Genomic DNA, 13,574 nt, shown 5'->3' with positions numbered 1-13,574 from the left:
AGAGTATCAACTTCAAGAACTCCCTTCTTCATAGGCGTCCCATTATTCACAGGATTCCTTTCAGAAGTGTACATGAACTGGTTATTAGCAACCATGTCAATGAGTTCTTGAGCTTCTGCAGGCGTTTTCTTTAGGTGAATGGATCCACCTGCAGAAGTGTCCAGTGACATCTTTGATAGCTCAGATAAACCATCATAGAATATATCCAGGATGGTCCATTCTGAAAGCATGTCAGAAGGACACTTTTTGGTCAACTGTTTGTATCTTTCCCAAGCTTCATAGAGGGATTCACCTTCTTTCTGTATGAAGGTTTGAACATCAGCTCTAAGCTTGCTCAGCTTTTGAGGAGGAAAGTACTTGGCTAAGAAAGCCGTGACCAGCTTATCCCAAGAGTTCAGGCTGTCTTTGGATTGAGAATCCAACCATAATCTAGCTCTGTCTCTTACAGCAAAAGGGAAAAGCATGAGCCTGTAGACTTCAGGATCTACTCCATTAGTCTTAACAGTATCACATATATGCAAGAATTCAGTTAAGAACTGAAAAGGATCTTCAGATGGAAGTCCATGAAACTTGCAGTTCTGCTGCATCAGAGAAACTAATTGAGGTTTCAGCTCAAAGTTGTTTGCTCCAATGGCAGGAATGGAGATGCTTCTTCCATGTAAATTGGAATTAGGTGCAGTAAAGTCACCAAGCATCTTCCTTACATTATTATTATTTTCGGCTGCCATCTCCTCTTCCTGTTCGAGAATTTTTGAAAGGTTATTTCTGGATTGTTGCAATTTGGCTTCTCTTAATTTTCTCTTCAGAGTCCTTTTAGGTTCCGGATCTGCTTCAACAAGAATATTCTTGTCCTTGCTCCTGCTCATATGACAAAGAAGAGGGCGCAGAAAAATAATAATAATAGAGACCCTTTATACCACAGTATAGGGATCCCTTTGTGAGTGGAAGAAAAGAGGGGGAGATAAAGAATGTAATGTAATGGAAGAAACACAACTGTGAGGAGGGTTGAGATGTGAGATGAGATGTTAGTAAATGAATGAATAAATAGAATAAGATGGGAGAGGGAGAATTTTCGAAAAATATTTTTTGAAAAAGAGTTAGTGATTTTCGAAAATGGTTTTTGAAAAATGTTAGTATTTTTTGAAAATTTTTAAAATCAAAAATAAAAATAAGAATAATTAGTTAATTAAAAAAAGAAATTTTTGAAAAAGAGGGAAGATATTTTCGAAAAATGGAGAGAGAGAGTTAGTTAGGTGGTTTTGAAAAAGTTAAGAAACAAACAAAAAGTTAGTTAGTTAGTTGAAACAAATTTTGAAAAGATGAGAAGTTAGGGAGTTAGAAAAGATATTTTTGAAATCATATTTTTGAAAAAGATAAGATAAGAATATTTTTTTTTGAAAAGATATGATAGAAATTAGTTTTGAAAAAGATTTGATTTTTAAAATCACAATTAATGACTTGATTCACAAGAAATCACAAGATATGATTCTAAAACTTAAAGTTTGAATCTTTCTTAACAAGCAAGTAACAAACTTGAAATTTTTGAATCAAAACATTAATTGTTATTGTTATTTTCAAAAATTTGGTATAAAAATAAGAAAAAGATTTTTGAAAAATATTTTTAGAATTTTCGAAAATAACTAAGAATTTTGAAAAAGATTTGATTTTTGAAAAAGATTTTGAAAAAGATAAGATTTTCAAATTGAAAATTTGATTTGACTCATGAGAAACAATTTGATTTTAAAAATTTTTGAAAAAGTCAATTCAAATTTTCGAATTTGATGAGAGAAAAAGGGAAAGATATTTTTTTTTATTTTTTTGAATTTTTATGAAAAACATGAAAATAATGCAATGCATGAAATTTTTGGATCAAAACATGTGATGAATGCAAGAAAGCTATGAATGTCAAGATGAACACCAAGAACACTATGAATGTCAAGATGAATATCATAGACACAATTTTGAAAAATTTTTAATGCAAAGAAAACATGCAAGACACCAAACTTAGAATTCTTTAATGCTTAGACACTAAGAATTCAAGAATGCATATGAAAAACATGAAAAGACACAAAACATGAAATCATCAAGATCAAACAAGAAGACTTACCAAGAACAACTTGAAGATCATGAAGAACACTATGAATGCATGATATTTTCGAAAAATGCAAGATGCATATGCAAGTGACACCAAACTTATGATATGACTCAAGACTCAAACAAGAAACACAAAAAATATTTTTGATTTTTATGATTTTCTAATTTTTTTGGATTTTTTCGAAAATTGTATGAAAAGGAAAAATAAGGATTCCAAAATTTTTAATATGAATTCCAGGAATCTTGCATTCTTAGTCTAAAGCTTCAGTCCAGGAATTAGACATGGTCAGTAGCCAGCCAAGCTTTCAATGAAAGCTCCGGTCCAAGACACTAGACATGGCCAATGGCCAGCCAAGCTTCAGCATTTTAACATCAGAGTATATTGCTCTTGATAACAAATTGCAAGCCTCAGTCCAAATAAATTTAGACATGGCTTTACAGCCAGCCAGGCTTCACATGCTTCATGAGACACTAGAATTCATTCTTAAAAATTTTGAATACAATTTTTGAAAATATTTTTATTTTATTTTCGAAAACAGATGAGAGAATTTTTGAAAGAATTTTTTTTTTGAAAAGAAAACAAAAAGAAAATTACCTAATCTGAGCAACAAGATGAACCGTTAGTTGTCCAAACTCGAACAATCCCTGGCAACGGCGCCAAAAACTTGGTACGCGAAATCGTGATTACACTTTAATTATGTAAAGTTCATTGCTCTTTCTTTCCCTGGAAATGGCGCCAAAAACATGATGCCAAAACCACGGTTCACAACTCCGTGTAACTGACCAGCAAGTGCACTGGGTCGTCCAAGTAATACCTTACGTGAGTAAGGGTCGAATCCCACGGAGATTGTTGGTATGAAGCAAGCTATGGTCACCTTGCAAATCTCAATTAGGCAGATATAAATTGATGATGGTGTTTTCGAATAATAATTAATAGAATAGGGATAGAGGTACTTATGTAAATCATTGGTAGGAATTTCAGATAAGCGAATGGAGATGCTTTTTGTTCCTTTGAACCTCTGCTTTCCTGCTATCTTCATCCAATCAGTCTTACTCCTTTCCATGGCTGGCTTTATGCAAGGGCATCACTGTTGTCAGTGGCTACATCCCCTCCTCTCAGTGAAAAATATGCTCACATGCTCTGTCACAGCACGGCTAATCATCTGTCGGTTCTCGATCATGCTGGAATAGGATTCACCCTCCTTTTGCGTCTGTCACTAACGCCCTGCAATCGCGAGTTTGAAGCTCGTCACAGTCATTCAATTATTGAATCCTACTCGGAATAACACATACAAGGTTTAGACTTTCCGAATTCTCTTGAATGCAGCCATCATTCTAGCTTACGCCATGAAGATTCTGATTAAGAGATCTAAGAGATATTCATTCTAGCTTATTTCATGTAGAACAGAAGTGCTTGTCAGGCACGTGTTCATAGGGGAGAATGGTGATGAGCGTCACACATAATCATCACCTTCATCACGTTCTTGGGTGCGAATGGATATCTTAGAAGCGAAATAAGATGAATTGAATAGAAAACAGAAGTACTTTGCATTAATCTTTGAGGAACAGCAGAGTTCCACACCTTAATCTATGGAGTGTAGAAACTCTACCGTATGAAAATACATAAGTGAAGGTCCAGGCATGGCCGAGATGGCCAGCCCCCTAAAACTTGATCACAGGATCAAAATACAATCCAGGATTCAAAGATGGTCAAAAAGACGTCTAATACAATAGTGAAAGGTCCTATTTATAATAAACTAGCTACTAGGATTTACATGAGTAAGTAATTGATGCATAAATCCACTTTCGGAGCCCACTTGGTGTGTGCTTGGACTGAGCCTGAGTGTTACACGTGCAGAGGCCATTTGTAGAGTTGAACGCCAGCTTTTGTGCCAGTTTGGGCGTTCAACTCTGGTTTTGGCTCCTTTTCTGGCGCTGGACGCCAGATTTGGGTAGAAATCTGGCGTTGAACGCCAGTTTACGTCGTCTATTCTTGGCCAAAGTATGAACTATTATATATTGCTGGAAAGCTCTAGATGTCTACTTTCCAACGCAATTAGAAGCGCGCCATTTTGAATTCTGTAGCTCCAGAAAATCCACTTTGAGTGCAGGGAGGTCAGAATCCAACAGCATCAGCAGTCCTTCTTCAACCTCTGAATCTGATTTCTGCTCAAGTCCCTCAATTTCAGCCAGAAAATACCTGAAATCACAGAAAAACACACAAACTCATAGTAAAGTCCAGAAATGTGAATTTAACATAAAAACTAATGAAAACATCCCTAAAAGTAACTAAATTCTACTAAAAACATACTAAAAACAATGTCAAAAAGCGTATAAATTATCCGCTCATCAGCACGCTTGCAACTTAAGAAGGTATTACAGTTAGGACGTGATAAAGATCTTAGGATGAGGTGCGCTCTTTTTCCTAAAAAAAAAGGTTTTTAATGAGGCACCAAGCCAAGATCCATGAAATACCTGACTTAGAGGGGTAAAACTCCCACATGTATATATTTGCATATTTTCTATTTTGAATAAAATTTTTCAGATTTTCTACAAATCCTTTTATCAAGATGCATTAATCTGAAACGCAAAAGAATTCATCGCCCGTTTATAAAGCTACAGATCGGCAAAAAGTGAAAATCAAATTCACTGCACGATCACGATAAAGACCAATGAAGATGAAAATCAAATTCATCAAAGGTCGACCAAACGAGGATCAAACTCAATTTCTACAAAATCGGCAAAGATGAAAAGCGGAAAATACAGAATAATGCAAGAAGTTATCAAAAGTGATCCATAGGACGAGGTCTTAATAAAAATGGGTTGCTAAAAATAACTTAAAGACGGACCAATGTAAAGAAGTCAGACCAGTCGACCACAACAACAAAAGTTATAAAAAGTAAATCCCTAAAAAGAGGCCTGGCCAGCCCTAAAAAAGAGGATTACTAGAAATAACTTAGAAGGGACCGACATGATGAAGTCGGCCCAACAAAATCACAAAGTTATAAAAAGTAATCCATAAAAGAGATCTGACAAAGGTCCCAAATAAAATGGATTACTAGAAATAACTTGGAAGGGACCGGCATGATGAAGTCGGCCCAATAAAATCACAAAGTTATAAAAAGTAATCCACAAAAGAGTTCTAACAAAGGTCCAAATAAAATGGATTACTAGAAATAACTCAGAAGGGATCGGCATGAGGAAGTCGGCCCAATAAACGTACAAAAGTTATAAAAAGTAATCCATAAAAGAGACCTGACAAGGTCTAAATAAAATGGATTATTAGAAATAACTTCAGACAAACCGAGATGAAGAAGTCGGATCAAAGCTACATAATTATAAAAAGTAAACCTCGAGGGATTACTAAAAATAATTTGCAAAGACATCGATCGACAGAAGGTATGCGCCATAAGGGACTCCAAATTGAACCCAGAAAGCCATAACCTCAATCTACAAGTATTAAAGTATAAAGGCAATCAAAAGAGGTCGAAAAACAAGATTCCAATACCCTGAAGATTCCCGAAAAGTGCTAAAGCAAAGCAATTGACAAGCATATCGCAAAGAAACAAGGTTGTTATAATAAACAGACTCAAAAGGCCACTTGAAGCTGACCCCAAGAGCTCGAGAAACTACTTTGTTTTTCCTAAATAAAGTTGCTAAAAGAAAAGCAACTAAAAAAATCCAAAGTCAAATAAGACCACCAGCTACAAAATAAAAAGTTCAAAAGCCCACAGACCAGGCTATACACAATATACCAGAAGAAAAATTATAAAGGATCCAAAGACTTCCCAGTAGCAGTATCTCGGGGTGAAGGAGGACGAGTCTGAAGCGGTACCGCATCTACCATCCCATCATCCCAGTTCAGGATCTGGACGTCAGGATTGGACTCGGGCTGACCGACTTCTGCTGCTGCAGTTGAGGATGGCGGGGCAACAGAGGCTTTGGCAGATGGTACAAGAGGAGGATCAACTTCTTCATCATCATCATCAGGGTCGTCAGGGACAATCTTATCATCTCTTACAATGTTGTCCAAGCTAAAAAGGGTGAGGTCGAGCTCAGGCGCAAGAACTCGAACCTGGTCCTTCAAATTCTCGTAAGCAGCATTCACATTGCCTACGAGATGACCCTGGAGTTCGGCATAGTCAGCTCGAACAGATTCCAAACTCTCCTTAAGACCCATCATTTCCCCATAGGTTAATATATAATGCTCCTTATGCTTCAACGCCATATCCTCAGCCAACTTGGCAGAAGCCACAGCAGCAGTAGCCCTAATCTTCTCACCCTCCAACTCTTTTTCTAGCTTCGCCACCTTCACCTCAAGCTCCTCCTTCAAACCCTTGATACGGTCAAACTCCGATTTGACCTCCTCCATAAAAGTCTTCGTCGCATGAATAGGAAGATCCTGGGTAGTTCGGTATAAAGCTGCCCCCATATGTGCCATCTTAATGCTACTCCGGGTAATGAAGTCTAAGTGACGAAGGAATGAAACATCATCAGTAGGAATGACACCATAAGGAGCAATTTGTTGATCAACAAAACCAACAGCATCGAAGTCGGGAGCGTCCAGATTAAAAGGTTCTATAGTCCTCTGTCTTTTTGGAAGAGGGTCGGCAGAGGGAGAAGAGGTAGCAGTAGAAGTCTGGGGGGGATCAACTAAATGGACCTGAGGTGTAGGAATCATCTTCCTCGGCCTAGCAGTATTCAAAACAGGTTTCTTGGGAGGAACCTGGGAAGATCCTTCCCCAGCAACTTTACCCGAGATGTGCTACACTGCTGTAGCTTTTCTTGCCTTCTTAAAGGCCTTCATGTAATCGTTGTTTTTAATTATCTCTGAAAATACACAAGAAACCAAGTTATAAACTGGAAAGAAAAGGAATGAACTCAACAAAATAAACAAGTACGGCAAAAATAAAGGAAGTTGACCCCTACCCAGTTCAGCTCGGAGAAGTAAAGGATTTCCTAAAAATTTCTTAGTATCAAGATGGAGAGGTTGCCCCCAGTTCTCTTCCAACATAGTTACAAAAGCTTGCTCAATTTCATCCAACATCGCCCAAGTATACCTAGACACCACTACATTCCTTTGCCATTCTAAAAGAAAGTTGGGCTCGCCATTCTCATCCAAAAAGAAAGGTCGAGCTCCTTCAACATCTCGGACCTTAAAAAAGTAATTCTTAAAATCCCTAAAAGACTCATCATACATAGAAAAAACTTTATGTCCTTGGGCAGACCTGAAAGAAATCCAAGAAGCTTTCTTTTTGGTAGTCCCAGGTTTGGTCAACACAAAGAGGTAAAGGAGGAGAATTTGAGAAGGTTTAACATCAAATTCTTGACAAAGCAACTGAAAGATCTTGATAAAGCCCCATGTGTTTGGATGAAGCTGAGATGGAGCTACGTTACACGACCACAACAAGTCGGTCTCAAAGGGGGTGAAAGGAAGGGTGATGTTCATTTGGCTGAAAAAGAAGTCGTACACATAAAAGAAGGGGCGCTCCCCCTGGGTCAGAAGGGAAGCAAACTATTTCATCAGAATCAGGGGCTACCAATTCGTAGTTGTTCTCCTGATCTCTACTACTACAGATTCGATGATGTTTTCTAAGCTCCACACAGAATTCAAAATTAACTACAGAAACACTCATCAGGACGAGGGAGTCCAGCCAGTCAGACATACCCTCAGGAACCTTGGAAGATGTCTCGACAATATTTTTGCGAGAAGACATGGTTAACTAGTCCTACAGCAAGAAAAAGAAAATGGATTACCAACCAAAACATCTCGGACAAAAACAAAGAAATCAGCTCGGACAAAGCATGGCTCAAACATACAAACAGTAAAAGGAAAACCCCAAGACACACACCAAGGTCCAGGGGCATCCTTTGGAGGCAGTGACACAGAGTAAGGACTCATAAAAATCTACAAGGCTAACATCCCAGCAACACTCCGAGAAGAAAAACGCAAATCAAAGCAAGTCATCAGAAAATCGTTATCTTTTACAAATATATCAGCAAAGAAAAATGCCAACAGGGCGAAAGTCAGCAAAGGAGCAATCTTTTTAGAAGCAAACAAGCAGTTCATAAAACGCAAAACATCAAAGTACGATCAGAAGCAGCAAACAGTAAGTGAAACCCTAAAAAGCGTCAAACTACTAGGGAATCCACCTAGGAGCATACATAAAATCAAAAGAATACCAGAAAACATGCGTCACAGTGACAATCAAGCACGGTAATACGAAAAGGTTCAATCTTTCCAATGCAAACTCAAGCAAAACCAAAACTTTACCAAAAATAGAACAATGCAAGCACAAAGAAAGAACAACGAAAGAAGTAAAAGAAATAAGAACCAACCTGCAAGAGAAGGAAGGCGATGAACAGGTTGAAAGCAGGGAACGAAACCAAGAATCACCTTTCGAGTAAATGAAGCACCAACAACTACCAATGGCGTCACAGAGAGAAGTGTGAAAACGCGAAAACAAAAGTCCTAGGCAAGCCAAACGAAATAGAAGAATAGAGAGAAAAGGGGAAGTTACAGCAAGGAAGAGAAAGAAAAACAGAAAAGAGAAAGTGTTGGTGTAATTCAAAATGAAAAGCGGGAGGCAAAAGAAATAGAGCAGCAAGAAGTTAATGGGGCATTAAAAACCCTTGCACATTCCCAAAGCAAGAAACGCCTGTTTTAAAAAATTAAGGAAAAAGAAAAACACTCCATATTCAAAGGGAAACTCTACAAAGAAGAAATCGACAATGCTCGAACTCGGCTTCTCTAGAGAAGGGTTGAAGTCTTAAAACTAAGGACTCAACCTCAAAAGGAAGACCGCACTCGAGCAGGGGCACTGTTCATACCCTGGGTCGAGATGTCCGACCCGGGATGATCGATAACAATCCAACCGACCTCTTCAGGTCAGGATCATCTGACATCTTCTCCAAGAGCTCATCCAAATCACTACAGAGGCCCAAAAGGGCCCAAACAGAGGAAAATGACCCAAATCCAAAGGCAGCCCAAGCCTAGAGAGATAAGGGCGGTTCCCTTGAAGATAAGATGACTTCACTCAAAGATAAGATAAGATAACTATCTTATCCCCAGAAAGGTTACTCCACACCATTATAAATACACTGGAGCACCCAGGTATAACTCATACTCTGATTCTACAAAAAACCCTGCTTAATACCCTTGCTAACTTAAATATCGGAGTCCCTTGTAGGTACCACCATCCTCCGGTGACAAAGGATCAGCACCACCACCAAGTCCAGCAAGTCGGACACGGCAGCTCCGGCCACCATCATCAAGTCGGACATATCAGCTCCGACCAGTACAGAAGATCTCATCCGAGATCGACCTACAGTTTCAGGTAACCCTCGAAACAGTAACAATCAATAAAATTCCTCCTGACATCAAACCTAAGTTTGGTGTCGGGAATGCACCATCCACCAAGGCTGAGGTTCCCAAAAAGAAGAAAGTACCTAAGGGATGGAGAAACAAAAAGATTCCCACTAAAGACTTCTCCCCAGGAATGAAGGTGGTATTCACTGCATGTCCAATCCGACCTCATACAGTGAACAGGATCCTATCTCTTGAGCATATAGAGTTGATCAATGGGAGCACAGGAAAGAAGTTCACAGTGAGGGGTGAAGAGCTGAGCCCCTATGATCCTCCTCCTTAGAGGAGCTGACCGTCAAGCTAGTGGCGGTAAAGCGCTTGTCGAAAGGCAACCCGATGATTTCGTATCCTTAGTTATTTTTCCGTTGGGTTGATTATAATATTTGTTTGATTTTTATTGAGTTTTTACTGTTTTTCGTTGTTTTACTTGTGTTTTGATCATGCAGAAATTTTCAAATAGGAACCAAACACTTAAAAATTTTTTTTGGAGGCTTTGGAGGAGGTTGATTCTGCCTGTCCCACGACGTAAATTGTGTATTTTTTGTTGAAGATCCACGCTGAACTTGGGAAATTCCAAGTTCAGCGTGGTGAACGACGTAAAATGGGGGAGATTTGCCAATAGTCCATGCTGAACTTGGCCGACCTCAAATTCAGCGTGGAAAAATTCAAAAAAAAAGGGGTGAGGTTGGCGCTGAACTTGGTGCTTGGTGTGCACCAAGTTCAGCGTGGAGCAAGCATAGCACACACAAAGGAGATGACGCTGAACTTCATTTTGCTTAAGTTCAGTGTGGATCATGTCTAATTTCACGCCACATTTAGCGCTAAACTTGAAATCCACCAAGTTCAGCGTGGATTCAGTCAAAGTGGCTTATCTCCTCATTGAAATCCCAATAAATCCACACACAATCTCCTATTTCCGTGACCAAATCTCCATAATCTTTGCACCCCTCTCCATTCAAATCCCCATGCCCTTGTCTTATTCCCACAACCTTTCCTCTCTTCCACGCCAATCCAACAGCTCGTCGTACCCCCCTCTTATATAAATATATATATATATATACATGCCCCCCTCCCCACTTTCTATACATATATATATATTAAATAACTAAATAACTATATATATAAAATTATAGTAATAAAAAAAATAATTAAAAAATACAAAAAGATAATATATATCTTTTAATTATTTTCACCTCTCTTGTCCTTTTATTATTTTATTTTTTATATACTAATATTTGTTTTTCCTCCTCCGCCTGTCTTTTTATGTTCCTCTCTGTTTCTAGTTCTTATTTGCTTGAGGACAAGCAAACTTTTAAGTTTGGTGTTGTTACTTCGCTTGTGGATTTTCTGTTTATTTTAATGACACCAAAGGGAGGCAAATCATCTCCACGGAGGAGCACGGCCTGAAGAATGAGACAGCCACTAGAATAACTGAGGTGGTTGAGTTCCTTTCATTCTATATTTCCTTCTGTTCTTATTATGATTAGGTTCCTATTCTTCTGCTATTTTTGTTATTGCATGATCAGTTGTTATTTCAATTCCTAGGTTCTAGTTCAATTTACTGTTATTTTGCTATTTGATTTTTATTCTGAAAAGGTGTCTCATGTATTGCTCACTGAGCTTGAAATCAAAAGAAAAAGAAGTGATGTATTGCATGAGAAATTGAGTTTATATTTAAGAGTAATCTTATTTACTTAAATGTGGTGGTATTATTTATGATTCTGAATGAATGACATGAACAATGCGTATTTTGAATTTGAATCAAGAGATGTTGATGTATGATGAACAGGAATTTAGATAACTATTATGACTTCTTTGAAATAAACAAAAATTTAATCCTTGAAGCAAAAGAAACAGCAAAATAAGCATAAGAGCAAGGTCCAAGGCTCTGAGCATGACTAGGGAGTCTGAAATAATTAAAAGCTCAAAGAGTTATTTTCCTAGTTATATGCTTGTGGTATTCTTGTTTCAAGTAATTCTTGAGACAGAATATTTAGAGTCGTGACCAAATGCATTCAGTAGAGTATGCCAAAGGCTTTGAGCACCACTGTCTGGGAGAAGCTAAAAGAGCAATCAGAACTTAGAAAGAGTTTCCCAGTCAAGTGCTTGTAGTGTTCTTGTGTCAAGTGAAGCTTGAGACAAAATATTTAAAATCACGGCTAGGCTCAAGGTGCAAAGTACCAAGGAAAAGAGAATTAAAGTAAATTTGCTATGTTCAAGGATTAAACTAGAGTATAAAGATCAGAGAATTCATAATATGATTCGGATTCTAATTCCAAATGACACTGACATTCCTCTGATTCAAAGGAGAGTGAGATGCCAAAACTGTTCAGAGTTACAATGAATAAACCCCAGTTTAAGAATAGACTTGAGCATAACTGAACTCTCACTTTTCATGCAAATTCACATCTTAATCATGCACTTATTTTGGTTGCTTGAGGACAAGCAACAATTCAAGTTTGGTGTTGTGATGCGTGAGCATCTTATCTATCTTTTCCTTGTGAATTTGCACTTGAATTGCTAAGTTTAATCAAAATTTAAATATTTTTTGGCCACTATGGATGCTACTTTGACTTGTGCACAATTCTATTTATTTCAGGTAGCATTCGAATGGATTTGATAGAGTTTTGTAGCAGAAAAGGAAGAAAGCGAATGATGCTATCAATCCTGACCTCCTTGCACTCAAACAGGAATAACTCGAGCTACAGAGGTCCAATTAATATGATTCCAACGGCGTTGGAAAGTTAACTTCCAGGGATTTCCAATGATATATAATAGTGCACACTTATCCTCCAGCAACCTCTGCCTCTTCCACGTTGAACTTGGCCCCTGCCAAGTTCAGCGTGGAACTTGAAAGCTCCCAGGGAAGCACACGCCACATCCCACGCTGAACTTAGGAAAAGCCAAGTTTGGCATGGACTCAAAAGGACATGTTAAAAACCACACTGCCTTCTCTATGCTAAACTTGGGAAAAGCCAAGTTCAGCGTGGATGATAAACCACTATTTTATGGTTTATATTGTGTTTAATTGTGTGGTTTTATCATGATCCTTACCCACTTATTCATTAAATTAGCATGAGATTATAATTCCTTCCTGAATTTATAACATGTTTGAAAACTGCTTCCTAGAGACTTTAATTATGTATTTTTAATTCTCCTTTATTCCATTCGATGCCGTGATCTGTGTGTTGAATGTTTCAGACTTTATAAGGCATGAATGAGTTGGAGATTGGAAAGGAAGCTAGCAAAAATGGAAGGAACACAAAAATTTGAGGAGGTAACCAGCGATAAGTGACGCGGTCGCATGGAAAAATTGATGAGACACAGAAGTTGGTGAATTAAAAATTATTAAAATAGTTACGTTGCAAGTATAGTTCTTAACTCAACGAAAATCTGCCTATCAATTTAGAAATATGTCACAGAGAGTTTAAATTAAAAATTACTGGGAGTTGGAGTCCCAGGTCATCTCCCAACGAGTTGCAGAAAAGTGTGCTATTTTGTTAATCAGATGTTCCAAGAAGTTGAGTTAAGTAGAGGGAAAATTAAATTGAGGAAATTTAAATAATATGAATAAAAGCCTTGACTGGGAGTTGATTAGTTGGAATCTCTATTATTGATGGGATGATTTCAAGATTAATTTATAATTAATGGTTGTTCTGTTTAGTTATCCTTTACTAGGTAAAGAAAAGTCAAACAAGTTGGAATGCTAGATCTGTTCACGAGTTGCAACCCACTTAGTTCAAAGGGGTTGGTGTTAGTGATTAGATAACAATCCAACAGTTAACCCAATTACAAATTTTCTTTCAATCCTTCCAACTCAAGATTTCCTTTCAATCAACTCCCCATCAAGTGAGGGAACTACTCACTCATTGTAAATAATAAATCCATAACACATGAAAGGGAATTAAAAGAAGACATGATTATTGGAATAGAAAATAAATTAAAATGGAAGAAATAATCCTTGTATTAAATAATCATGAAAGTATTCAAATGACAAAATTGAACAAAACAAAGAACATGGAAGAATAAAACCAAGTTAAGAGAACGAACTAGAATGACGAAGTCTTGATGAGGAAATAACTCTTCTCAATGTTCCAATGCTAAGACCAATTGA

General features: G+C 37.7%; 1 non-coding gene across 1 annotated transcript; it reads left to right on the top strand.

Moving 5' to 3' along the window:
- Positions 1-224: 224 nt before the first annotated feature.
- LOC148572265 (small nucleolar RNA R71) lies at positions 225-332 on the top strand. The gene has a single exon (XR_015907861.1). It is a non-coding gene; the product is annotated as a small nucleolar RNA R71 (small nucleolar RNA).
- The last annotated feature ends 13,242 nt before the right edge of the window (positions 333-13,574 follow it).

Source organism: Arachis ipaensis, chromosome B3 (genome assembly GCF_059453495.1).
Source record: "Arachis ipaensis isolate K30076 ecotype BB chromosome B3, ASM5945349v1, whole genome shotgun sequence".
NCBI classification, from domain to species: Eukaryota; Viridiplantae; Streptophyta; class Magnoliopsida; order Fabales; family Fabaceae; genus Arachis; species Arachis ipaensis.
The sequence above is the reverse complement of the archived record's forward strand: the minus strand, read 5'-3'. Positions and strand labels throughout refer to the sequence as shown.